Raw genomic sequence first — 26,416 nt, forward strand, 5'->3', positions numbered from 1 at the left:
TAATTACTTTAAGTGGACTCTTGGGGAAGACGAGGCACAGGGTTAGGATTTTACATGATTCCCTGTTTTGGTGTTCAGGGAAGTGTGCAGTCAATATATATTGCGTCAGTCAGATCTAATTCACACCCCTTTAACCAAGCGGGTGCGAGATGTCATCAAGCTTTTCTAAGCTTCACCCTGGGGTAACCCTTCATGAAGGTTGGTTAGTTTTAGCTCAACTAGGAGGATTATGTAATTAACCATGGTTTCCTTAGTAACTGCTGTTATGGAGTTTCATTGTGTTCATTTTATGTCATTAGTACCGCTTACTTTAAATGGATTTTAGATGCTATCAATATGCTCATGGTGCAGAAGACCTGCAATCTGTTTACTTTGGTCTGAACCGTAGCAGAAAAGTTTAATGTGTTTTTTTTTTTTTTCTTATACGCTTTAAGGTTTAAATGGTTTAATTTTGGCATATTGAGCTCAGATAGCACTGGTCGATGACTTGAAACAAAGGTGCTTACAGGAAAGTTTAACAATCCGAGTTTATGTATACTTCTATGTTAAAGAAAAAAAATCATTATTATTATTATTATTAAATGGAGAGGGATCACATGGATGTCAAGTACACAGCTTTAGGTTTTATTGACATCCACCCTGCAGGTACAGTAAATGAAGTGATTTTATATTTTGCTTCCAGGAGATGCACTTGGGCCAGGTGAAATTCAAGCCACATTATAAAGGTTAAAACAATGTCAAAGATGTATCATATGGAGGCGTAACAAACTATTACATGTCTAGTTAACATCAAAAGTACAAACAGTCATGTAACAGAGTGAGTATTGTCCAGGAGGTCTGTGGATTCCCTGCTTTCTGGCTCCTTTATTGTGTGGGTCAAACAACACCAACCTTCCAAACTTGACCTGCATTTTGATTGCAACTACATGCTGTGAAGCTTTGGCAGTTGTGTAACAAAATGTCAATGCAAGCGTGCTGAAACATGTTAGTCACAAAGTGTTTAAAACTGATGCCCTGAGGACAGACGAACTCAAGAGTTGGTTGATTTGGAGATGTTAACTTTTCAACTTCCAATGAGATTATTATATTTTTACTGCGAAGAGCACGCCGTAACTGCTGCAGAGCAGGAGGCACTTTATCCGAGAGCCTCTCATATTTCTTAAATTGATGTTTACAAATTCCCTAGGTGGGGCATTAAGGAAGATTGGTATATTAATTGCCAACGCATGCCATCTAAACGGGTAATTGCAAGCTGTTTGCTGGAATGCAAATGTACTCAGCTTCAGTTTGATGGAGCTTGTTTGTTGAAGTGCTGGTCGCTGACAAATTAAGATGGTTAAATTGATGCCCTCTGCTTTTAAGTAATCAGTTTGTTTGCTGATTGTTGTATTAGAGTAATAGCAAATTGCCATTTTTCTTTCTCTATTTTTTTTTTTTTTTGGGCATATCAACACATTAACAACAGCTCAGTGGCAAAAAGGACACGGTTGGGATTTCTGTGTGCTACGCTAACAATTATTTTCATTATTTGTTAAACCTCCAATCATTTTAGATTATTTATTCAAATGTTTAGAGTAGCTTTTTGAGACTTTTGGAAATGAGAACCTTTAACTTATCTGAGAACTATGACTTTTACTCGGGTGTTTAACATATAACAACAACAGAATGTAACAAAACAAAGGAGCAGATGAATTAGTTTGTATGGAGTACATTCCTCTTCCATTTGTGTTGTTACTATTTTGAGGCTGAAATATTAAGCATCGAAGTCCATAGCTACATGAGTTAACCCATAATTACTCGTATGTATAACAATGCCAGCCCCACAGATGGTTGTGATTTATTATTTGTTTTTTATTATTGTCTTGCTCATGTATATCAAATTGAGGTAATATTTTTTTGGCTACATCACCACACTCTGCGAGCAACTAATCAACTCAATGTTTCATCACGATAACTCATGCACCCCAGCTTGTAAATTGTTTTTTCCATATCCCGGGGTTCAGCAGTGCAACTGTAAAGTATGCAAATGTGATTTACTTGCATAAAAATACATTCTGAGCCTCTTGGGTATTCTACCTCAATAAAAGTGTTTATATCTATGAGAACCAATGAATATGAATGACCTAGTTTTTTTCATTTCTAATCTTATAAAAAAGATATTTACCTGAATGCCATTTTTCTCTGCACCACTGTGATTTGATTTAAGCTACTTTCAGCCGTCGTTACCATGAGACTGATCATGACTGATGAATGTCTGTGGTAGTCAGCTTAAGACATCGCCATCCCCCTCTGTTCCAGAACACCTCAACACCTACCGTTTTTAATAATATTGGCCGTCCCATATCTTTACATATGTGTGGGTGTTTGAAATAAGTTCATCTTCATTCATCCCTTCTCGGCGGGCTTGACTCCTGCACTTAGTATCCAATTTCTGCCCATTTGTGGGCGTAAGCAGCAGAACACTCTTTCTACAGCTCCCGTTCGCTTCCTGAATTTCTCCACACATCAGCACACACCGTCTGCAGGGCTGATCCATGGAGAGGGGGGTTAAGCGCTCTCCTCATAAGCACCTGTGTACCTCAAAGATCAGGGGATGAGAGTGGGCGGATGGGATAAGAACAGAAGGCGAGGATGAAGCAGTTGAGAGGGTGAGGAAGGTGATTACTGAGGGCCAGCTTCAGAGAAAGTGGCACTGGGAAGAAAAGATGATAGAATTCTCTTTGTGGTACAGCTACACACACACACACACACACACACACACACACACACACACACACACACACACACACACACACACACACACACACACACACACACACACACACACTTACTTGTCAGTCCTTTCTTCCTGTTTGCGGTTATTTTCAATCACTCCGCCTGACTCTTACAGCCCATCGGTCTGTCCTCTTTCTTGTATTTCTTTTCACCTGTCTTATCATTTCACTCTTCAACTTGTGTGATTGGAGCATACTGAGCATCAATGATCTAATCTCATCCCTATTCATCACTCTAGGGCCTTTTCCCTTTTCCCCCTCCCTTTCGTCAGCCCCCACATCCCTCAGTACACAACTTGCCGCCTCTGCTTTTTACCTCTTTGTTTCACATGTTTTGTTTAGCTTTTAAGTCCCCTTTTTACTCATCCGACTGACTTGCCTACCGTAGAAAAGTTGACACGGCATCACAAGCAAAAGGCTTGGTAAGCTTTTTAGAGCCAGTCACGGTGCACCATTTCCCCCATCGTAATTACTGCTGAAACAAGCAGCTATGGGAAGTTTCAGCACTGGTGGACCCGTCATTACTGACAATCTCCCAGCCTTTATCTGCCATAGCTAAGACGCTCTTGCACCGCGGGGCTGTGATCATTGCTTTACTGAGTTTGGGTAAGAATACGGGGGGGAAAAAGGATGATCAGAGACTGTGCAGTTGGAGGTTTTTCATAACGGTGAGAGTCATAGCGGTGAAGCTAAAACCCTTAAACTTTAAAAAAAAAAAAAAAAAGTATTTTAAACCAAAAGCTGCCCAAATCTTCCACAGAGGAGAACTTCAAATCTATTACACTCACCCTGTCCTGTCAAGCATGTTTTTGCTGAGGTGTCCAGCTCTTGGCTCCCAGCCTCCTGTCAACACAAGGCGCTAAAGAACACCAGATTGTTTGTGCCCTTCAGATGAAGGCATCAGCACTTGGAGCTCGGGATGTCAGGAATCATTTACTTGTCCTCAAGCAGTGTTTGCATCAGCTAGCAACTTTCCCAACCCAAAACACGCTTTTATTTTGGGGGGGCACACCTATTACTCGTCAGTTACAAACCAGTTCTTAGAGCATCGTGTATGAGTGGATTGAGACCATGATGCAATTTGGAGCTTTTAACTGTTTTAAGGTTTCTGTAAGGAGAACTGTTATGCTCATGTATTGATTTTGTGACTCCTAAAAAAATATATACATCTCATACTTTGCTGTGGTGCAGCTCTTTCACTGCTCTAAACACATCATTCTCACGTCCATCCCCCTCCCTTTAAGACAACTTCCCTCTGATTGGATGTCACAGACAGAATACTTGAGCAGTAGGTGTAGCTTCTGGACTCGCAGCCAGAAATGGTCTGAAATGACCATATTAATCCTGCCTGTTCTCACTGACATTGTGCTGACCCAGTTCACATATTTTACTGAGCCAAAAAACTGCCAGAAACACTAAATAATTGAAACTGTCTTAAATCTTGAGCTTTTGAATAGCAAGAATAACTTTCACATACTCTGACTACATTATTTTCAAAAAAGGGGGTTGCTGAGGCGCTCTGTAACACCATTTTATTCTAAACAAATGTATTATTGGAGCAATTCAGCAAGCAAAACAGACCAATGTGCATCGACTTCCAAGTCTTCAGCGGGATCTCTGGGTCTTTGAAACTCGTCACGTTTAATATAAACAACTATTATTTATATATGTGAGAAAATAGGCCCACTATAAAGGTTCCCTGTTTCTTTTTTTGGAGTACACCTCCAGTTTGCAGAATAATGTGGGAAGTCCAAAATCAGTGGCATACTTGAATTGTCTAAATGGCCTAAAATGTGTACTTAAAAAGATTTTGAAAAACCGATCAGAAGTTCTTGTGATATGTCTCAGAAATAAATGATAACTTAGAAACTTCTGTATCTGCAGAAAGCTTTTTGCTCCATATTTCTTGGGTTATTTACATTTGACGAAGCATGACTCATTGCTTCGAGAAGCTGTTAAGTCTGGCATTCTCTGCGGTTGAATTGTTATTTCAGAAGCCTTTTCTTCCATTTTTAGGAAACAAATGTATTTCTGGCTTTGAGATGAGTCACTAAATGCGAGCATAGTGATAATCAATCCGTAGTAGTAACCCAAAGGCTCCGGAAATGTTCGCCGCTGTAGACCAACCAACTGTTCTCACCAGCCATTGTGCAGCATATAGTCTACCTTCTGTGCTCACTGCTTGTGCTTCAGTGTTCCATGAAATAACTTGGCTAAATTTGCAGGCTCGTGGGTGTGTGATTGCATGCAAGTGCGTGTTTGTGCGTGTGTGTAGAGCTCCATCCGCTTCCAAATGGACGTGGGACTGTGCTAAAAAGGGAGAAGTGAGGCAACTGCTGGCAAAGAGCAACTGCGACCCAGCAGTTGGAAACAGGTGTCATTACTTACCTGCCTGGCTGTTAGCACCTGCCCCCAGGTGGAAAAAACCTGTTCTTGAGAAAACAACCCAGGTAGAGGGACGCAAGGGAGTGAACCTTTTTATTTTTCCATTCTGTAAGCTTGGGCTTGCCGCATTTCTTCTTAGGTGTATTCTTGTGGTCATTGTGTTTCACACAAGCTTGAAAAACGGCTTCAAAATGCACATCCTTGCTGTAATTTTGAGTCTCAGCAGAATGATTTGGAAATTTACCATAATTTTATTTCCACAGCTTGGAGCCGGACTGCAGATTTATATACTTCCTTAAACAACTCCTCAAATAACTTTGAAAGCCAGTATTTCACATCTTTTGCCATTCATCTCAAGTTCACGTTTTCTGACTATACGGTTTTTACTGTACAGAAACTAGATGATGGCTTGTATGGTGTATATTCAATTCGTTTAAGCTCTGTTACCAGTTTTTACACTGCTGGTACTCTACCACCCCATAATCTCATAAATTACTCATCACTTGATTTTTACTCAGAGGTCACATGCATAATTCAGAAAACATACATAGTATCATAAAGGAGTAGATTGAAATTCCAGCGTTATTGGTGTTTTGTCTCCTACTAAGCTTGGGTAGAATATGCAGCATGGGAGTTTATTTTTACAAGTAGAGCACAGTGGGAGGATTTTTTTTCTCCCCGAGGTTGTTATAGTCTTCTCAGTTCTCTGCACAAGCTTTGGATATGCTTTCCAACTGCATAATACCAACTCCAACCATGCCGGTGTTGTCTCAAGGGCAAAAACTGAATAGGGAGTAGCTCGCTGCCCCGTTGATGGATGAAGCTCATCCATGTGCCAAGTTCAACAAGTCAGCCGCCCTTCCCTTGCCATGCACCCCTTTAGCCTTTCTTTCAGCTGTGTGCCCCCTGCTATTGCACTCATCTTCTCCCTTTTCAAATGGTAATAAAACTGAACCATGCTGGAGCTCTTCAGCTAGGAGTGAACTCTCTCTTCTCAGAAGAGAAATTATGGATGGTCATGCAGAGTTTTTAAGGTTTGGCCCAGCAGGCACCAAAATTTTTCCTTGTGGCCGAATCATTTTGGCCACAGTCTAGGCAGCTTACCGCAATACACCAAGGGTCTCTGGCTATTGTTATTTTGCATAATGGAACAAAATCCAGTTTCAGTGCCCTCTCTGCACATCCCCTCCCCCCTCCCCCACTCCCATCACTCTCTGCTCCACAACCACTAATGTAGGGGATGTTGCCTGGCTTCTGCATGCTAGTGTGCTTACAACTGCCCATATTAAATTAAATTTGCCTCTTGAGCAACATAAACAACTCACATCCCCCCCCCCCCCCCCCCCCCCATCAAAGCCCGTTTAGCCAAAGGACAGACATTGACGATCAAAAGCTGAGCTCCAGCAAGGCTGCTCTTGGTGTGTTTGGCTTGTGGAAAGCGTGGACATGATCACACATAAACTAGAGAGAAAGAAGACACATAAATTTGCATCTGTCTTCTATTGTTTCATGGTTCCTTGTCTACTCATCCCACAGCCATCAGCTGTCAGTACACCTGCCAGATAATAAACAGAAAGCTTTTTTTTCTCCAGAGCTTTTTTCCCCAGAGTTTTAACAGATGCAGCAGTTTCAAAATATTTTTAAAAAATGTACAAAGCAACAGTATTTGCGTCACAGTCGTAATTGTTGTGGAACATTTTCTTTCTATCGTTCATCAAAAAGGTGTTGCAAAAATGCAGTGTGACAAATATTCACGACTGCTCTGAACATAAAATATTAAAGGTGCGCAGCTGTGGTGCATTAGAGGTATGTGTTACGACTGTGCCATTGGCAAAGGTGTAAAATATTGCCCATTACAGCAAATAAATAACAGGGCATTGTTACAAATAACAGAGCGGTGCAATCAGCTGCTTCTCCAGTGAGACTGTCGTCCTTTGGGAAAACTGCAACACCGCCTTCTTGGACTGCTCCACTCCTTATTCTGGCTTGCAGCCTCAGTTTGCGCACTGTGGTGGCACATGTATTAGATTTCCACCTGCTGCTGCTGGTTCTACTTATAGTGACCCTTAAGCTCACAGCAGATCTCCATAGCAAAAGGCAGACTGATGTCACCAACTGCCATCCACAACAGTGGAATGGAACCACTGTAGCTCCTATGCTCTATACATTTTTAGAAGTTGTAACGGCCGCCATTTTCTTTGAGTATTTATTACACGGCGTGCTGCTGGGAAAAGCCTGTTCTAACGTTTGAGTCTAAGGTTTATTTTGTTTTGAGTTGTCTTTCTGTTTCTCATCATTTCAGTTTATTTTGAAAAATCTCAACAGGATCTTCAGCTCTATTGTGAAAGGTTTATGTGGAAAATAAACAAGCGGACGGTGGAGCCACAGGCTGGGTTTACCGTTGTCGTTACTTATGACAACGCGTCAAAACAGTCGCTTGTCCGTCTGTAGTGTAGTTACTTTAAACATAAGAGAAAGAGAGAACTTTAAGAAATGAATATAGCCACTACAGTACCATCAAAACGATAAAAAAATATTGCCGTAAACAGTTTATTTTGCGACACAATGAAACAACGATGGTGCATTTTGAAACGATAGACGTTTTCATATCTTCATCCGATATATATCGTTATATTTAACAGCCCTGTTTGATTTGTTGATTACAAATGTGATTGACGTATAAGGACTTATGCCTGAAGTAACAATCGAAAGTATCAAGTTGCAGCAAGTGCAAAGTTAAGATTTAACATTTAAAGGCTTGTTTTAGGGCTTCTGTCCCTAATTCTTTAAGTCCTAATCTTCCGTGCCTCACAGTCATTAAATGTTCATGTGTGCTCGGTGGTTGAGGTTTAAAATCACTTCCAGGTGCATGAAGATTTTCAATGAGGCAGCAAAATGGCTGTTGGCGTTGGCTTCTGTCTGTTGCATTGAACTCTTGCAAAACTGGTTAGTAGGACAAAGTCCAAGATGCATTTACCATATGTTGCCTGCCAGTTCTTCTTGAAGGTGTGACTTTGCATAGAGCAATAAAGTACTCTGACAGCACTGGTCAGCAAAATAAAGTGATATCTTTTTCTTTCTTTCTGTCTCTTTTACAATCTTGGCAACACTTAATTTTCCAAACAGCCAGACGTGTCCATGAAGGCAAGGCTACACCCTATTAAACATTGAGATGAAAAGCACTTATTAAGTTCTTGTCAACATAAATAAGTTTAGGCGTGTGCTGTGAGTCAGCAATTATAAACCAGTTCTTGGCCAGTTTCCAAACCTGTTGTATTGAGCAGTATTGACTCATGATCGATTGTCTGCTGATTTTTGTTTTTAAATCCTTCACGAGGTTCAGGGTTCCTCCAAAGCAGCTTCTTGTAACTCGGCTTCTATCTTTCTTATACTGCACATGTGAAAGGCCACAAGTTCCTGGAGTTCATGTAGGGGAAAAAACAGTACAAGAGTCCAGCGCTTGTTCCTGCAAATAACACGAAACAAATTGGATACAGAGACAGAGGCTGTTGAGAGAGGACAAGCCAGACTAGATGACCATCTGGCCCTTGCAGTGTCAGTGACCCAACCAATATGCTGTTGATCTTTTTCCCTTAAATAACTCCAGTCTTTATTGCTACAGCCTTTATCAAAACCTCAGATCACGGAAGAAAAACTCTGGGTTGTAAACAGTGGGTTGTTCGCTTGATTACAGTTGCGTGCTTGTGCTGGTGTGTGCGTGAGTGGAATCTTGTTGATTGTCTGCATGAGCTGATTGGTGGTGATTTGTGCGAGGGAGGGATGGAGTGACAAAGTAAATTGAGGCGGGGAGTGGAGTTGTTGACTGCCAAGTTGTAGGCTCGCTGTATAACTTGTCTGCAGCTCGCTCCATAAGTCATGTTTTTTTCTTGGGGCTTTTCATAGCACAAAAAGGCAGCAAAGCAACAACTAGGGTCCTCTCAAAAGACATTAATCTGAAGCTGGCACCGCTCTGAAATGATCACCTCTCACTTCATACGTCCTTATGATGGTTTAACAACCCTCTAGAGTTGGAGATTGTTCTGTTTGTTTGGTTTTTTGTTTTCTTTCGTGCATTTCTCAATAATTAAACACTAACTTACCTTTTTTAAAAAAAAATATCTGTTTGGGGTACCTATTGGGACTAAATATTGGTTCACGGTATGAAGGAAAGCAGCACTGTATTCAGCTACAGCCATGCCTCCCAGTGGTGCTGCAGCATTGTCACTGCTACTGGATTTCAACATGGAAAACACGGCTACTCTCGCAGAATCCAGGCGTGTGATTAAGAAGTTTGCAAAACAATGCCTGAGTGCCTTTTTTAATTAATTTTTTTCTTTTTCACAGTTTATTACTTGTGTAAAACTAAGAAATACAGAAACAATCAGCTGACATTTGTCCGGGAGGGAAATTCTAGGGCTCTGTAATTTAGTCATTTGTGTAAGAGGGTGGCAGTTTGGAGATTTTTATTTATTTATTTATTCATTAGGATTTTATTGGAAAACATTCCCACTCATATTGCCAGTGGCTTTGACTCTTAATTAAATGCAGCCTCTAAGCAACCTTTTATAATTTATGACTGTATGATGGCAGAGACGAAAGAAATCCTGTCTCTTCAGCAGAAACATACACGTCTGATGGTTTAATGCTACATTCATGCAAATATTGCCTGCTGTCCTTGTTTCAGCTCAACTGTTTGTTCTTTCATTTTTCTCTTTGCTTCTCTCTTTGGTACCCCTCCCTTTCTCTTCTGTTCTCTGCTCCTCCCTGTCATCACCTTGGCAAAAACCCTTTCACAGGCCCTGAAACGCTTAATTGACTTTTCATTGGCACAAGCTGTAATTGGCTTTTAATCACCGTTTTACATCATGTTTTGAAATTCAAATCAGCAGTGTCAGCTCAGAGAAAGGGGCCTCTTCAGCGCTTTGCTGTCATTCACGGATGCTACAAGAGGAGCATCTCAGTATTGATGACATGTTTAACATCTTTCACTTGCTAAGTGAGTGAACGGAAACTTCAGGGTTTGTGTATAAGGTCCCTTCTGCAAGCACCAATCTACAGACTGAGTGATACTTGATAGAAAACATTTGGTTTCGCTGTGGCTCTTTCTGACAGGCAGCAGTTATGAGACGTTAGCATCATTTGCACAAGAACTCAGTTGGAACCAGGTAGATGGTGCCCTTCTTGACCTCTCTCACCATTTAATGCTAAAAGAACCCAAACAAAACCCACCTGAGTATCATAAAACTAATATGTCATATCCCAGTGCATGCAGTGGAAAATAATGGACAGCTTAATTTATGTAACAGTAAAAAGCAAAGGTAAGTCATAAATACGTCAGCAAGCTCAAAAAAGTGTGCATTGTGTTATGCAAACAATGCTTTTTTTGCTCTTATGGTGTCTGTAATGTAACAATACAGAGAGAAATATGTATATAGGTTGATGGGTTCCATTTATAAACTTGCCGTGGATTTGGCTGGAGGCCACGTCAGGCATGAAGATGTGCATTGTGAGCACTGTTCGATAAGTCAGGGTCAGTCTCCCACCTCCGCTCAACACTCTAAAAGCAGTTCCCACGCTCTCTGTTACCGATGGATGAGAGATGAGAGCAGCCGTGTACACTTGGATGGCATCGGTTTTACAGTACCCTTTTTTTTTTGTGTGTGTGTTAATTTCTCTCTTTGTTCTGATCAACTGCGAGCCTGGCAGCAAAACCTGAGCCGTGCATCAAGATGTCTGTAAACTCCTATACTTCAGCATGGCCTGTAGTTATTTGTGCTTTGCTTGGATAGCAAATCCCTTCACGATTCCCAGCTCTAACCCTTTCTCACATTGGTTAAAGAGCCATAGGAGACAAGGATTAGCATACATAAGTGTTTTTTTCCTTCGCTTTCTGTCTCCCTTTCAACTTTTAACTCCTTTTGTTTTTTTGTTTTTTCACATCGACCCTCTCTCCTCTTTGTCGATTCCTGTCACTTTCTCTATTTCCTCCTTTCATTTTCTCCTTTTTACTCCGTTCTGTGTTTTCACTCTCTCCTCTCCCTGGTGGCTGAATGATCGTGAGTGACGTTTAGCAACTCTTCAGCCGCCAGGAAGGCTTTGGGAGAGAGCCCACTCTTTTTAGAGCATCCGTGATGCTCCCCAACAAATTGTGACACTAAGACGAAATGTAAGCTGGCAGCCAGCGTGTAAACCGTTCAACTCCTTAGACCCTGGACAGTTTTTTTTTTTTTTTTTTTTGCTCCAGTGCTGCATAAGACTTATTTCATTCTCCTTTCACACTCCTTCGGTGCCCAGCTGGAGAATGGAAAATAATATTTTAGATTTTTTTTTTTTTTTTAACTTCTGGAACAGAGCAGAGGAAACCCTGTTGCTCGACAACCCCTCCCACCACAGCCTTTCAGCTGCTCCAGTGTCTTTCCTTGATTTAGGATGTAATTCAAAGATTTGCACTTAAATCCTTCGTTTTCTCACCCATTTCTGTCTCACCTCCACTAAAACTTTCCTTTCAGTTTTCATTATCATTGAACTGTCAGGACAAAACCTCCTTGTTGTAAATCACGGTTCTCTTTCCACCCCAGCAGGAGGGATTCATTTTCCAATTCACTTGCCACATGTGATTAATTTTAGTTGAATTGTGAGGGAGGCAATTATGATTTCAAGTAATTCATATATTACTTAACATTGAATAGTCTCCTTAGGTCATCATTCAGGCACTATATTAACTTTAAATAATCAAAAATAATACGACTGTGATAATGCACATTCTGAAACTGAAATGGGAACTCCGAGCATTAATATCTTTTGGGTTTGTCACTTGGCAGATTCATGTGTTATTAAACACCCAGTCAAATTTGAATGAGTGGAAAAAATTAATTAGATTAAATGATTGAAGGTCTCTGCTATTTGCCACTAGCTCATCTAATCATTCAAATTTTCTATTCTAGTTCATTAATTCTTATGTTCAAAACACTGTAAAATGCTAATGTTGTTGCTAAATCTTGATATACATATGCCAGTTTATTATTTTTAATAGTCCCATTTATGCTCAAAAGACTTACGTGGATCAAGTTGCCCATTTGTGCACAGCCCTAATTGGTACACTATGTGCAATTCTAGTATTTTATGAATAATACTGGCTTATTTTGAATTTGATGGAAATTCAGTTCAATTCAGCAAGTCTCACAACAGCTGGGATGGGGCAACAAAAGACTAAAATAATAAGTGGCACTGAAATGAGAGAGCTGGAGAAACATTTTATAACAAACTGACAAAATGTCACTTAACCTAATTAGCTCATTGGGTAAAAAAAAGAAAGAAAAAAGCATTTTAGAGAAGCAAAGTGTTTCTGATGTAATGCAGGTTGAAGCTCTAGCATGCAGAGAAGAAGCCATATGTGACCATGACCCATGGGTGTCGGATTTGCAAGTCATCACATTGTTTTTCTACACAGCGCCCACACTTTTTTGGATTTGGGATGTACATGAGCAGTGCATCAGTAGCTGTGGGTTGGAATGATAAATGCTGGCAATGAAGATGGTTTGTATGAGCTTATTTAATTGTAATAAGGGGATAATCCTTAAATTCCAGCTGGCTTTAATAAAAATTAGAAGTTCCTAATGTAAAATGGTCACAGTATGGTTTCACTGTGGCTCGTCTGAGCTGCACTGTCCGGGTGAATAAGGGCTAAAATTCTCAAAAATAAAATCTGTAGAAAAACCCCAAAACATAAAAAGTCACAGTGGTAGAAGATGTTTGTGGTGATAACACACATCAATACGACTCTTCACAAAATCAATCCACCGCTGCTTTTGATTCGGGAGAATGAGCTGTTCTGCAAATTTTGGCTTCCAGGACAGATACGTTGGACAAGGACATAGCTAGTGTAAGAAGCTGTGTGCTGCTGTACCAGTAAATGTAGTAACTGATCGAGCGGGAAAACCACAGACTTAAATGTCAACGGTAAAACCGCACACACTGTGTAAAGTGTCTCTCCCACATTAGCTCAGTAGTTCAGCAACCTCTCATATTAAGCTTCAGCAGGTCTTCTGTCCAACCCTTCGTTACTGATGACCCATTATCAGAATCTTTGTCCCTCTGAGGCTGTGAAACCAGACTGATAACGAGGCCTGCCATTTGAAAGGCCACAGTATTCTCACGGTGTCATGTCTCATTACAAACCACCGCGATATTTGTTTACATCCTCTCCTGGCCCCTGAGCGCTCTTATCAAGACCTTGTTTTTTTGTAAGAGCCCCTGCAGTCCAAAACACCTTCATCAGAGATGGGTCTGACAATTTCTGCATTAGTGTGAAGTGCAGTTGCACTCTATATTTTCCATCCTCTGCTGCCCCCTCCTCAATTATTTTTCTTTTTCAGTGAGATGAGTCGTATTTCTGCACAATTGCACTGATTGTAATCTATTCCAGCTTTAAAAAAAAAAGAGCTCAACCTGAAATGAAGCCATTCATCACAGAGTAAACAGCATAGAAGGGCAGGAGCAGGAGAATGTTAAGAGAAAATGCTTGGGGTAGAGGCAACGGAAGAGAAATCCATGCTGAAAAAGCAAACAAAGCACGCCACCCTTTGCCTGACAGAAGTTCGCCATCCCCTGCTCTCCTCACGAGGATGTGACATTTAAGAGGGTGGTGTCTTGTTATTGCAGGCCTAATTAACATTCCACGTTACGCCAGCTGGAGATGGACACCCTGCCAGTGCCGTCCTCCTTTTCACCCTCGTGTTTGTCCATGAAGTTCTTTGCTTTCTCTAAGTGTAACTGGCTCTCAGTGTTCCCTCATGCCCTGAGGTCTTTATTGTGTGACGATGCACACGGGCTCTGCCAATGTCGTCTCAAATGTTCCACTGTGGTCAGTCTATTTGCCATTGCCAGAGGTGTCAGGCAGTAGTAACCATGGTGACAGTGTAAGGTCTGAATTGTTGGAGGTGTCGGAGCCCTCGGGGGTGCTGCAGATCTAACTACAAGAATCTGTGGCGCCCAGTGAACTTTCTCTGTCAGGTCAGTTACCGTCTTATGACAAGATGTCGAAAGTGATTGATTTGATATTTTTTTTTATGAAGACGTATTTAAATGTTTCTCAATATATCAAAGGAAGTGGAAGTTTCTCTTTGATAGTTTTGTTTCCACCACGAATGTTATGATTGCTGATGTGATTATTTTTGCATTTTTATTTCAACCTTAAAGCTGCCGTTTTTAGATGGGTTTAGAGGAGAATTCCTGTCTGACCAAATCAATTACCGTCAGTTTAAAGCAGTAAACCGGTTAGTTAAATTTAAAGATCCCAAAGCAACAGTTAAATAAATGGGCGGCTTTAGTCTAAGAACACCTGCACAACTTCCAAACTGCCATGAGGATGGTTTTGGCAAAGGATTTCTCTCTGAAATAAAGTAGGTTTAAAGCAGTGAGCTGTTTATGAAGCCTAAAGTTGACAGAGGTGAACTAAACCAAGAATCTCAAGATCCTGTGCTAGTGATTTGTTAAATATAGAGAAGCTTAGTATGTAGAAATATGTGAGTATTAAAGGAAGTTCCTTTCTGAAGAGGTAAAGACAAGCAGAGTGTTCGCGATGTCAGTCCTTGGTTTAACGGCACAGTGGACTGATGAGGAGTTCGTTCGTCAATGCCAAATACTTTTGTTATTTTGTTTGTTTGTTTACAATATGGACACTCTGCAATAATTTAAAAGTTTATTTTATTCTCAAACCTAATTTGTATTTATTTTATTCCAAACAGAAGTGTTTATTTATTATTCTGAAAGCTCAAGACAGTGCCAATAGTTCAGTGATATTTTGTTAAATTACAATGTGGAGACTCTGCAATAATTTAACAGAAGAGCTTATTTTTCACTTGAAATTTTTTTGTGGTCATTTTTATTAAGATTTTATTTTTTATCGGCAGAGAATAAAATAAAACCTGTCTTCCAATTCATTGCATTTGTGTGTGTGTGTGTGTGTGTGTGGTAGAAGTATCGGTTTTTGTACTCTGTATCGGCAAGTACTCAGATCCAAGTATCGGTATCGTATCGGTTTGTAAAAATTGGTATCATTACATCCCTACACAGGACACACACAAACGTCAAAGAGTTTAAGTTAGTACCCCATGGCTTTACTTTTCAGACCCTGAATGCTATGACCATCATGTACATGCATTTCTATAGAGATTAGAAGGGAATATAGGGATTTCTTTTTTATTATGTACTTCTCTCACACACAGTCGATATCACCACAGAGCTAATTTAAAATTTGAAGTAACTCTTCGAAAATGTTACCCAAAAAACACAGTTTTTTGTTTTTATTTAGCTTGGTTTGATATTGGTAATGATCAAAGCAACAATTTAACAAAAAAAGAAAAAACCCATCTCTATAGTCACTCGCCATCCTTCAGTGCTTTCCAGAAAGAGCTGAAAACATTTAGTGTGTGAGAACAAGGAGCAATCTGACATGCAGGGCAGGGGGTACAGAACTGAAAGAAAACAGAAAATTGCAGACAACAAATAGTGGATAGTTCCTTTGAAGTATATGTATTTTTGTTTTGGTACAGGCGCTGTACTTAACTTATTATACTTGATGCTTAGATGTTATCCTTTTTGCACAAAACCTTAAAAACACTCTCTTCAATGGAGAAACAGAGTGACATAATATCGGACGTTGCTGCAAAGAAAGTAAATTAACGTTATAGCGTTTATGGACCTCTTGGAAAAAATGCGAGAGCTCTTCTTTTTTCCTGCTGTTGGTCCTTATTTCCAAAAAAGGGGGAAAGCTTAGATATGTAACAACAATTTGATATTAGAGCATTAACTCTTGAGTAAAATTAAAGAATTAGAGAACCAATTTTTTGAGAGATAATTTCAAATAAAAAGCTTGAAATATTGTTAGGCTACGTTCACACTGCAGGCGAAAGCGCATCAAATCAGATTTTTTTTTGACCCTTTGCGACCCATATCCGATCATGGTATGACAGTATGAACGGCACAAATCCGATATTTTCAAATCCGATCTGGGTCACTTTCGTATGTGGTACTGAATCCGATACATATCCAATGTTTTAGAAAGCGACTGCTGTTTGATGGTCATGTCGCATTAAATCCGTCTTTTACGTCACTGACACGAGACAGACGCTGATTATCAGCGCCGGAGAAGACATCGTGAACGCTTCCTGGCCATCCAGTGTAGATGTTAGTGAAACTGTTGGGAAAACAACGTTGGAGAAACGTGAACATTTTATTTGTACTGTATAATCTGCAGATTCTGACAGAAATCTGCAACTATCCTTTGAAGCACCGCTCCTCTCTAACACATCAATAAGGATCATTATTAGGTTATTTACATTATTATGTAAATAACAAAATAACTTAAAGCAAAAATTGGGAAACGTAAAGTCCGAAGTCTTTATATTAAGGGCCATCAGTCAAACAATACTGTTTGCTCTGGGTCTAAACAGCGCGTTGTGTGTGACGTCTTCTTTTGCGCATGCGGGCGCTTTGAGCGTTCACACTAGAGCGCGTTTGCTGTCGCATTTTATTTGTAGTGTGAACGAGCAGACAAAAAAATTGGATTTGATCAAAAAAATCGGAATTGAGCATTAAGACCTGCAGTGTGAACGTAGCCTAAGTCACACAATTGTCACGCATGTCACACTGACAATATTGTGAAATAGTGTGAATGTGAGGTATCCAGCATCACCATAAGTAGTGGTGTGTGCACCTTAACCAAATAATACAGCATGAAGCTGTGCACAAAATGTGTCCTAGAATTCTTCAAACTAGCCAAAAATACACCAAATAAATTGGCCTCCTCCTGGTTTTAGCACATGTGTATGTGCTTTATTGTGATTTATTCATCACCTCAGTGTTTGGCTACTTATCAGCAGTGCAGGCAAGTATTGAGCTTGTGGAGATGATAGAATTGTGGGACTTGCTGTGCCGGGCTGGAACAATAGACGAGTGGCAGTGCAGAGTTGGGGGGGGGGGCGTTGTCACTCGTGTGAAAGATGGATGCCACACAGAGCCAGGGCTGAAAGTGGGACAGCTCTCAGAAGGACAACCGGGAGACAAAGGGCTAAGATACCAAAAGGCCTCCGAATCGGCAGTCTGAGGAGATCTTTCAAGGACTGATTCCACAGTCCTCCGTTTCATTCTTCAAGACATGCCAGTCTAATAAATAATAAGCATGCGCGGTTTGGTTTTGAAGTTTATGGCCCCCTCTCTGCTGTCAGTTCAAATCAAACTCCAATTTAGATTGTATTCCTCTGCGCATTTGTGCCTCTAACTGTAGTGCTTTCTCCCACTGGTAGTAAATTCCAGTGACATTTCATCGTCTTTGATATCCTTGATTGTGTACTTCACCTCAACTAAAACACAGCCTCTGAGTCTGTGCTGGTCTCTGTAGACTGTCTCCACTGATCAATTCTTCAGCCCATCTGTCTGCCAGGCTTATTCACAGGGCCGCACCATAGGCAGACGAACTCTCACGGCAGGAGTCTTCATTAAACCAATCCTCCCTACCTCCTCCTCTCCCTCCCTCCTTTCCTTTTTCTATCTCTCCACAGGCCTGGGGAAAGTTAATAAGAAGATTCGATCAGCTGGCAAACCACCACCCCCCACCTTCCTCGACGCCATCCTCTTATCCCAGCCATTGTCTTTGTCCAGTGTTGCTGTGACTCACTGACATAGTTGGATGCTGGTGAGTCAATAATGGTCTAACCTCAGCTGTTTTTTGATGGGGTTAGATCACTTAATTTGAGAAATATTGCAAACTGTTCCAAGTATCAGATGTAACTACAACAGTATTAACACAGCTTTCAGTTGTAGCAAACGTTGTTCTGCCTTATGTTCATATCATAGCTTGATTAAAGCTGCTAAGTAAGTGAACTTACTATTATTATTACCGTTGGAAGCTAATGATACAAAGTAATCCCATCTTTTTCTGGGATCAGTTACTTTAAATGAAAATCCTGTAAATCAGCGGTCCCCAACCCCCGGGCCTCGGACCGGTACCGGTCCGTGAGTTGTTTGGTACTGGGCCGCGAGAGTTGAGGCTCAGGTGTGAAATGTATGGTTTTCAGGGTATTTTTTTTTTCGGTTTTTAGCGTTATTTTGTTATCGTTTTTATCCTTAACTCTGTTTTCCTGGGTCTTTTCACGTGTGTTATGAATAAATCTTCTTTTTTTCGGTACCGGTATTAGTTTTATTTTGTTGTATTTATCTGCGACACCTTAAAGGCTGGTCCGTGAAAATATTGTTGGGCATAAACCGGTCCGTGGCGCAAAAAAGGTTAGGGACCGCTGCTGTAAATAGCTTTACCTCACTTCACACCAGTGTAAATCGCTGCTGTCTTGATCTTAGGGTTCAGGCTTACGTTACTGTGCATACACAGAAATAACACTGGGGTCTGTGTCTGGGCAGTATTTGTTATTTGTACCAAAGTTTTTATGTTGAATAGAAGAGCACAGAAATGGGGCAAAATATGTGAACAGCAATCTTAGTGTTATTTTCATCTAAGCTGTGTTGGAGAAGGCACATTTTTGCCAAGTGTTAGGAGGACTAGAGTGAGAGGAACTGTAAACAAAAAACGGCTAGTAATATATGGTCACCTTCAGCCTAACAAGACTTCCCTATTTGCTGAAACCATCAGAACCCTTGTTTTTTATATTTCTTTCTACCTGCTGCTAGGCTGTGCTTTGTGTGAGGTGAGGGGGTGTCGGTTTGGCTCAGTTGTCCTGCCAGAGAAATGGATTTGCCATGATGGATGGCACCAGTGGCACTGTACAGGTCTCAGCCTGTTGCTGAATCACAGCTTTAAACTAATTTTGTGGGCACAGCAGAGCCGTTGTGCTTTGTGCCCGAGCTTGGGACCTGGCTCATCTAACAGCCCAGCTGAAGCTTGCATGCCAATTACACCCCCCCCTCCAACCCCCACCATTGGCCAAGAAGAGCAGGCAAAGCAAGAAAATAAAGAAGTATCTGCTCACTTGCTGAGGCAAACACTTTGCTTTAGCGCCCTTGTAATTCAGTAGTGTAGGTAACAGCCATACGCTGTAATATCCTGTGGGCGAGCACTGAGTTAATTTAATTATACTCGTCATGGTCACTTTCCTTCCCTGTAAAGATTGTTAACGTAAGTGTACTACTTTTATAGTCGCAATTTCTGCTTGATTCACCACATCTCGGACATGTTGACATCTTGTTGTGATTTATAAGTAGCGTGTGGGGCTCAGATTTGTCTTAAGCGTCGAAGCTCAGTAAGCACTGTTTACCCTGTGCATGCTTTGAAAAGTGATGCAGAACCCAAACTGAAGAAATGTCCAAAAGTTTTTATTGATGGAATTAATTTTGCTCAAGATACTTTCATGTCACGCCCTGTTTTTAATTTTCCAGAGACTGCTGCACTTGCATGTGTTTAGCTTAGATTAGAGGTTTGCTATTGTGTGGCAGGAAATGTCTTGAATTCAAGGTCTGCATCACAGCAAAGAAGAATGTCTATTGCATAGTGTTTTGACCTTGAGCCCTTTCTTGTTCTAATTGCTGGTTTTGCTGTGTTTTGCATTTCCCCGTGACATAAGATTTTGATGCAACTAGGAAGATGGTGAAGTTGTAGTTGGATTCGCAACCTGCAGGTGTCATAGGAAAAATCAAGTGCTTTCACATTGTTGGATGTCATCTCGGTCTGATATTCAGTGCCTTTATTTTTTTAAACTTAGGATTCAATTTACTCTTATGGCGTAACAACAATAAATAATGAGCATAAACCGATTTAAATCAAAGCGCTTTTAGTCATGGTGAGTAAATGTAAACAGCTTAAAGGTGTGTTCGGTATGTTTTGGGGTATAATTAATCATGATTGTGCTCTTGACTCCAATCTCTTTGTGGTTGCTTTGCATTATTGTGCTTTTAATTTACTGTGTGAGAATTTTGACTTGGGGCGCTTTCCGAGTGAGACGCGACAACAGCAGCAGCTGCCATTTATTCTGCACGGCTCTCACCAGATTACACAGCGGCCTGCTCTGCATCCAGCAGCAACATTTTTGACATGGTCAAACTCGAGCAGCAGCAACAGAAGAAAACTGCTCATTCACGGTTCTCTACCCCCACAATGCCCTCTCTCTGTTCTCTGGTCAGAAATGTCATGCGGGTAAAATAGCATGGTGGCAACATGCTTCTGATACTCGGACCTTTTTTCACACCGACATTCTGACTTGTCACAATAGGTAAAACAAGGCTGCGTAATGGTGACTGCATCCATTCAGCAGCAGTCAGGCTTTTGAACATGCTGCTTGGCTGCCATCGCTTACTGGGACACTTCTTATGCTGAGCACAGTCTACACAATATTTTTGTTTGTGTATATGATGGCCAACATTTCAGATTAGATGATTAGAGCTAGAGCTGGGTGATATATCGAGTTTTTAAAAAATATCAATATATTTTTATACGAGATATAAGATGTGACAATATCCTTTATATCGATATAGTCTATGTTACGTTATAACTATACTTGTGGAGCCGCAAGTTTGCCTCTCTTTCGTCCACTTTTGTCTTTACGCAACATTACTCGGCCTCGCCCCTCCTTCACTGAACGCAAATCCCCCTCCTCCCCCATCGCTTCACCTGCAGGAAGCGACAAGATGGACACGGCAAATCTCCGTTAACGAGTTACTGCGCATCGCCCCGTGCGTGGGGCTGGACGCCGTCAACGTGTTAGCTAGCTAACGAGCTAACCACGCTAACGAGCTAACCACGCTGTCGCTACCCGATCCGTACCGGAAACCCGATCGGTACCCCGCATGCGCAAATCTTACGTCACTTCCTCTCTTTGCCAACATTGCGACATTCAGTATATTTGAATGATACGGTTAGCGCCCAGTTAGCTCCTAGCATTTCTCAACAGCTCTGCCTCCTTTCCGACTGCCCGGGACATTTAAACAATGGATAATCCGTATACAAACAAATTCACGCTTTTCTCCTCAACAGAGAGCGTTCCCCGATTGAACAAAAGCGCCGTAAAATAAGAAGAATGGCGCCTAATTACAGACGTAATAATATTGACTTAGCAATGTGTCACATGAAGATTCAGCAGCCAGATTAAGTGTTTACTGACAATTGACAGTGATAGCGGACATCATCATCACTATTCCAGTCAATCCTCTCCACACAGACAAGCATAAACACACTCGACTATCACTAAATCAAATTTAACACACGTTTGTAATGACGCCAATTCAGTTTACAATAGGGTTCATTCGCTCGGTCAGCAGGTGGCAGTATCCTCGTACACTGGGGAGTAAACTGCCATTAAACGAACAGAAGAAGAAGAAAACCCCTGCACATGCGCGGTACGGATCGGGTAGACCCGGGCCCTTTCTCAATTCTCAAGTACACGAGTACGTACTCGCGTTCTCGGCGGGTACGTACTCGCCGAGAACGCACGGAAGTAGGGACTCGCCGAGAACGCGAGCACTGACTCGCGATTTGTACAATTGGAACACCAGCGTACTTCGTACTTGATGATGTCACAGGTCCGGAGTTTTTACTGCCGTCCTTAATTTAACTGTGAGTAATATGTTATGAAGCTTAACTTTAATCACAGCCAAACCGGTTTACTCAGGAACAAATAAAAGCCGAAATAAGCCAAACATTAACATTTAGAAGTGATCTAAGTGACTTATATATCATGTTTAACCTCAGTAGTGAAATCTCTATTAATAAAAATAGTGTACATGTACATACGTGTACATACCTTAATAAAAACAAGCAGGTGAGATGTTAGAACGCTTTTATTTTTATTTTAGTGGACACTCAATACAATAGACAGCTACTGGGGTTTGTTTAACCTGAGTAGCGAAAAGACCGCGGGGGGGTTGAAAACGATCTGCCGGGAGTCTGCTGTTCTCGCCGGCTGTAATAATCCTCGACCTCGCTGTCTGCTATGGAGCTGGCGGGTCACAGACGTCTCCGAAAACGTCGGACCTCGTTTGGAAATATATGATATCTTGATAAACTGAGCAGATATTCGAAGTTTACACAGCTACATTCTCGCTTGAAAAGAACTTAAAAGTTTATTTTGTGACCCAGAAAGAGTAATATTTAAAAGTTTTTAGCCCCGCTCGTCCACCATTGCCGCGTTTGAGTTTTGGACGAAATGCATTCTGGGATATTTAGCTGTACCAAGTCCACACAAGTCACCACCGATGCATGCTCGATAAAACGGGCGGAGCGAGAACACATCCGGGACTTTTTCGCGTTCTCAGCTTGATGCGTACTTCGAATTGGAACAGTACTTGGTCTCCGACTGATGACGTATCACGAGTACACGAGAACGCAAGTACGCACAAGTACGCATATTGAGAAAGGCCCCCGATTTGTACGGTCCGACTTTGCACATGCGCAGTAAGGATCGGGGAGTCCCGATCCGTAACTATCTTTTTATTTTTCGTTTTTGTCTACATTGTACTGAAATGCTTCATTATTGCAAACATTTTAAGATATACTTATTATTCTTAACATCTTAACAGATACTCTGACCCGTAACTATCGTAAAACGCTTTGACCGGAAGTAGACACCTTTCGCGCATGCGGGGTACCGATCGGGTTTCCGGTACGGATCGGGTAGTGACACACGCTAACGAGCTAACCACGCTAACGAGCTAACCACGCTAACGCCATGCAGCCCAGAGGCGCTGCACGGCCTAAAATCCTTTCATTTTCTCAGAAGTTGACAGCGCGCCTTATGTATGAATTCTGGTTGTGCTTGATGGCCGCGAACCGATTTTATGTGATACACGGCGCTCAGCAATCTGTCAAAAAATGTTTTAGTACGACTTTGGTAAGCTACGGAGCTGCACCTGTTGATGGATTGTCAGAGCATTACGGCTACCGAGGAGCCTCGCGGAGTGATACGTACTGTGCTTCAACGTAATATTACCCTACTGTGTATAAGGACCATAAATGGCACCTGTTAAGAGACGTGGTTAGGAAGAGGATTTCAAACTCCAGGCTGTCAGTCACACAGTAGAAGTTGGGAACAGAGCAGCTGTGAAATCTGTCTTTGTTATTATGCTCTGCATCTTTTAGTTTACATTTTGACTGCACAATTGTGAGCTTTTTGTTATGCACAAAAACAACATTGTTTTCTTTTATTTATGGAGCATTATTATTTAATAAATGCTCATACTTTATTTTTGAGTAAATTTTATGTACATCTATGCTCTATGTTAATAAAAGTGCCTGTGTGACATCTGGGACACAGCTTTGACTAAGAAGTCTCTTTTTGTTCTTACTTTATGGCTTTAAAAAAAAATAAATAAAAAATCGAGATATATATCTTATATCACCGTCCAGGTAAAAAATATCGAGATATGAATTTTGGGTCATATCGCCCAGCCCTAATTAGAGCCATAAAAGCTTTGCTTCTTGTTTCTTTTTGTCAGTCAAGCTTGTTGGCTTTCACGACATGCATGATGTCAGTGGAAAGGAGAGTCGAGCTAGAGAGTTAAGCTGTGTGTGTGTGTGTGTGTGTGTGTGTGTGTGTGTGTGTGTGTAATAATGGCTGTCTATTCTGCTTCACAGTTCCACCTACCTAAACTGGATAATGAAGCAGTCATGGAAGATTTTTTGGGAGAATAAAAATGTGACATGCAAGTCAGTGTGCAGGGACATTATAATGTACCCCAGATATGAGAGATGTGAGAGAAAGCAATCAACTGACATGCACGTTAACCATTTCCAACAAGACCCTATGTTGTGTGTGTTGGACCATAACTGGGCTGTTATTGTGCAGTCTGAACTTGGTACGCATTAATTCCACCTGCGTTTCCTCCCCCTGTGGAAATTGTGACGTAAGAATTCTGCAAATCCACAGTTTGAAAGGATATAGGCATCATTACTTAATCATAATTGGATCATGAATGAACTCTTATTCAAATACACTGTTTTTCCACTTCACGGTTTACCTGAAATATCTTTAAACATGAAAGCTTTCAACACGCTGGCATTTGTAACAGTTCAGGACCGTTAAATGCCAAAAGTAACATGGCGTCACCTCAAGACTAGACCGCAGGACTAGTCTTGAGGATGTTTGTACCTCAGTTTTAGTCAATAGTGGAAAAAGTTCTGGCAGTGAATCCAGCTTAAAAGAAATTAGTCTTAGTCACGCAAAGTATGCTGCAGTTGTGCGTCATAAGGATGCATTTTAGGGTGGCTTTACCCTATTAGAATTGGTAAAACATTCTATACTCTTAGGACAGCTTTTACTGATGGCCTGTCACGATGCAGGTAGTGCTAGGAGGTGATACAAACATTAAAGTGGCAGTATTGTTCTCCTTTGTGCACCCATCAAAAACTCCCTGGCCATCTCATCTCTCCTCCTCTTTTAGAATCAGACACAGGGATTCATGGCAGCAGTGTGTGACCTGGGACCTGTTTGGGTCTGCAATGCATTAAGATGAATACAGCCATCCCACTGTCAGATGATAGATGGCGGGCTGCAGGGAAGGCTCTTCACTATGTAAAAGAGGTGCTTGCAGACATGGCACTTTCATCAATCAGAATAGGAACCGCTGTAATGTTGTTACACCACAGAAAAGATGTACAGTCTGTTTCCGTGCAGCACACAAATTAATCCTCTTTGTCTGTTTGGATAATGCTTTTCACCCTCTGCGTTGCAGGGGACGTGATTCGGGTGCAGTGATGAGATATTTAGGTGCATAAAGTCCTTGTTTTGAGCTTCATTTAAAATAATCCCACTGTGTAATCAGCTGTCCTTACACAGGTGTAACGTCGCCTTATCTGCGCTACAATTTTTCCGTTTCGCTCAGACGGCAGCATCGAGGTCTCAATTAAAGTGACACCTGGTATCTCACATTCACACTTCCTCGCGAAACCCCAGCAGAGCTCCCTGACAGTGAGCCTGGAGCTGCTTAGTCAACACTTCAGAAAAACCCTGGAGATGATTTTGGGAAAGGTGCAATGCCCCCAGTGGAGTGAGGGTGACGGTGTGTTGCCTCTAAGGCTACGTTCACACTGCAGGCGAAAGCGCATCAAATCAGATTTTTTTGACCCTATGCGACCCATATCCGATCATGGTATGACAGTGGGAACGGCACAAATCCGATATTTTCAAATCCGATCTGGGTCACTTTCGTATGTGGTACTGAATCCGATACATATCCGATGTTTTAGAAAGCGACTGCTGTTTGAACGGTCATTAAATCCGTCTTTTACGTCACTGACACAAGACAGACGCCAATTATCAGCGCCCGAGAAGACATCGCGAACGCTTCCTGGCCATCCAGTGTAGATGTCAGTGAAACTGTTGGGAAGACAACGTTGGAGAAACGTGAACATTTTATTTGTTCTGTATAATCTGCAGATTCTGACAGAAATCTGCAACTATCCTTTGAAGCAGCGCTCCTCTAAAACAGCAATAAGGATCATTATTAGGTTATTTACATTATTATGTAAATAACAAAATAACTTAAAGCAAAAATTGGGAAACGTGAAGTCTGAAGTCTTTATATTAAGGGCCATCAGTCAAACAATACTGTTTGCTCTGGGTCTAAACAGAGCGCGTTGTGTGTGACGTCTTCTTTTGCGCATGCGGCCGCTTTGAGCGTTCACACTAGAGCGCGTTTGCTGTCGCATTTTATTTGTAGTGTGAACGAGCAGACAAAAAAATCTGATTTGATCAAAAAATCGGAATTGAGCATTAAGACCTGCAGTGTGAACGTAGCCTAAGATTAGAGCAGCAGACGGGTTTATGTGGGACACGCAAGGGTGAATAGTGCAGTCACTGGTAAAGAGAGCAACAGGCAAAGGAATTTTTGAGGGGTTATTTTTATCCCCTTTTTCTTTCTTGTTTTCTGTTGTGATAAAGGATCCAGTGTGAATTGGGATTTGGTTGTGGAAATATTATGATTAGTCTTTAATGTCACTGTGTTTGAGGAGCTCATTTAAGTGCCTTGGCTCAATAATGTGTATGTTTTTCTTTAAATTGCTTGCTAAATCTCTAACACACATATATCATTTTCACCATTTCTCAGTTCTACTCTCTCTGGTATTCTCCTGCCTCTTCTACAAGCAGCACTTTCTTATAGCTCAGAGGATCTAATCATTCTCCTGGCTTCTTCTTTTTACGCTGCTAATCTCCTCCCCGAACCTACTGTATCTCTACCTCCCTTTTCTCACGTCTCTTCCATCATGTTGCTACCCTCTCATTCTCTCTGCATGTAGCCGCTGAGTCGTAGCAGTTCTT

The 26,416-nt window shown here is 41.3% G+C and overlaps 1 protein-coding gene across 4 annotated transcripts in view; it reads left to right on the top strand.

Moving 5' to 3' along the window:
• sema6cb (semaphorin 6Cb) overlaps positions 1 to 26,416 on the top strand; it is a 161,473-nt gene that overhangs the window by 24,843 nt on the left and 110,214 nt on the right. For 3 of the 4 annotated variants that reach the window (XM_087848419.1, XM_087848421.1, XM_087848422.1), the window contains exon 3: positions 17,720 to 17,853. The exons of the other annotated variant lie outside the window; for it this stretch is intronic. The gene's annotated coding sequence lies outside the window, so the exon portion shown is untranslated. The remainder of the gene's footprint in view (positions 1 to 17,719; positions 17,854 to 26,416) is intronic. 4 annotated transcript variants of the gene reach the window in all.

Source organism: Neolamprologus brichardi, chromosome 11 (assembly GCF_056152115.1).
Source record: "Neolamprologus brichardi isolate AB-2024 chromosome 11, ASM5615211v1, whole genome shotgun sequence".
Classification (NCBI taxonomy): Eukaryota; Metazoa; Chordata; class Actinopteri; order Cichliformes; family Cichlidae; genus Neolamprologus; species Neolamprologus brichardi.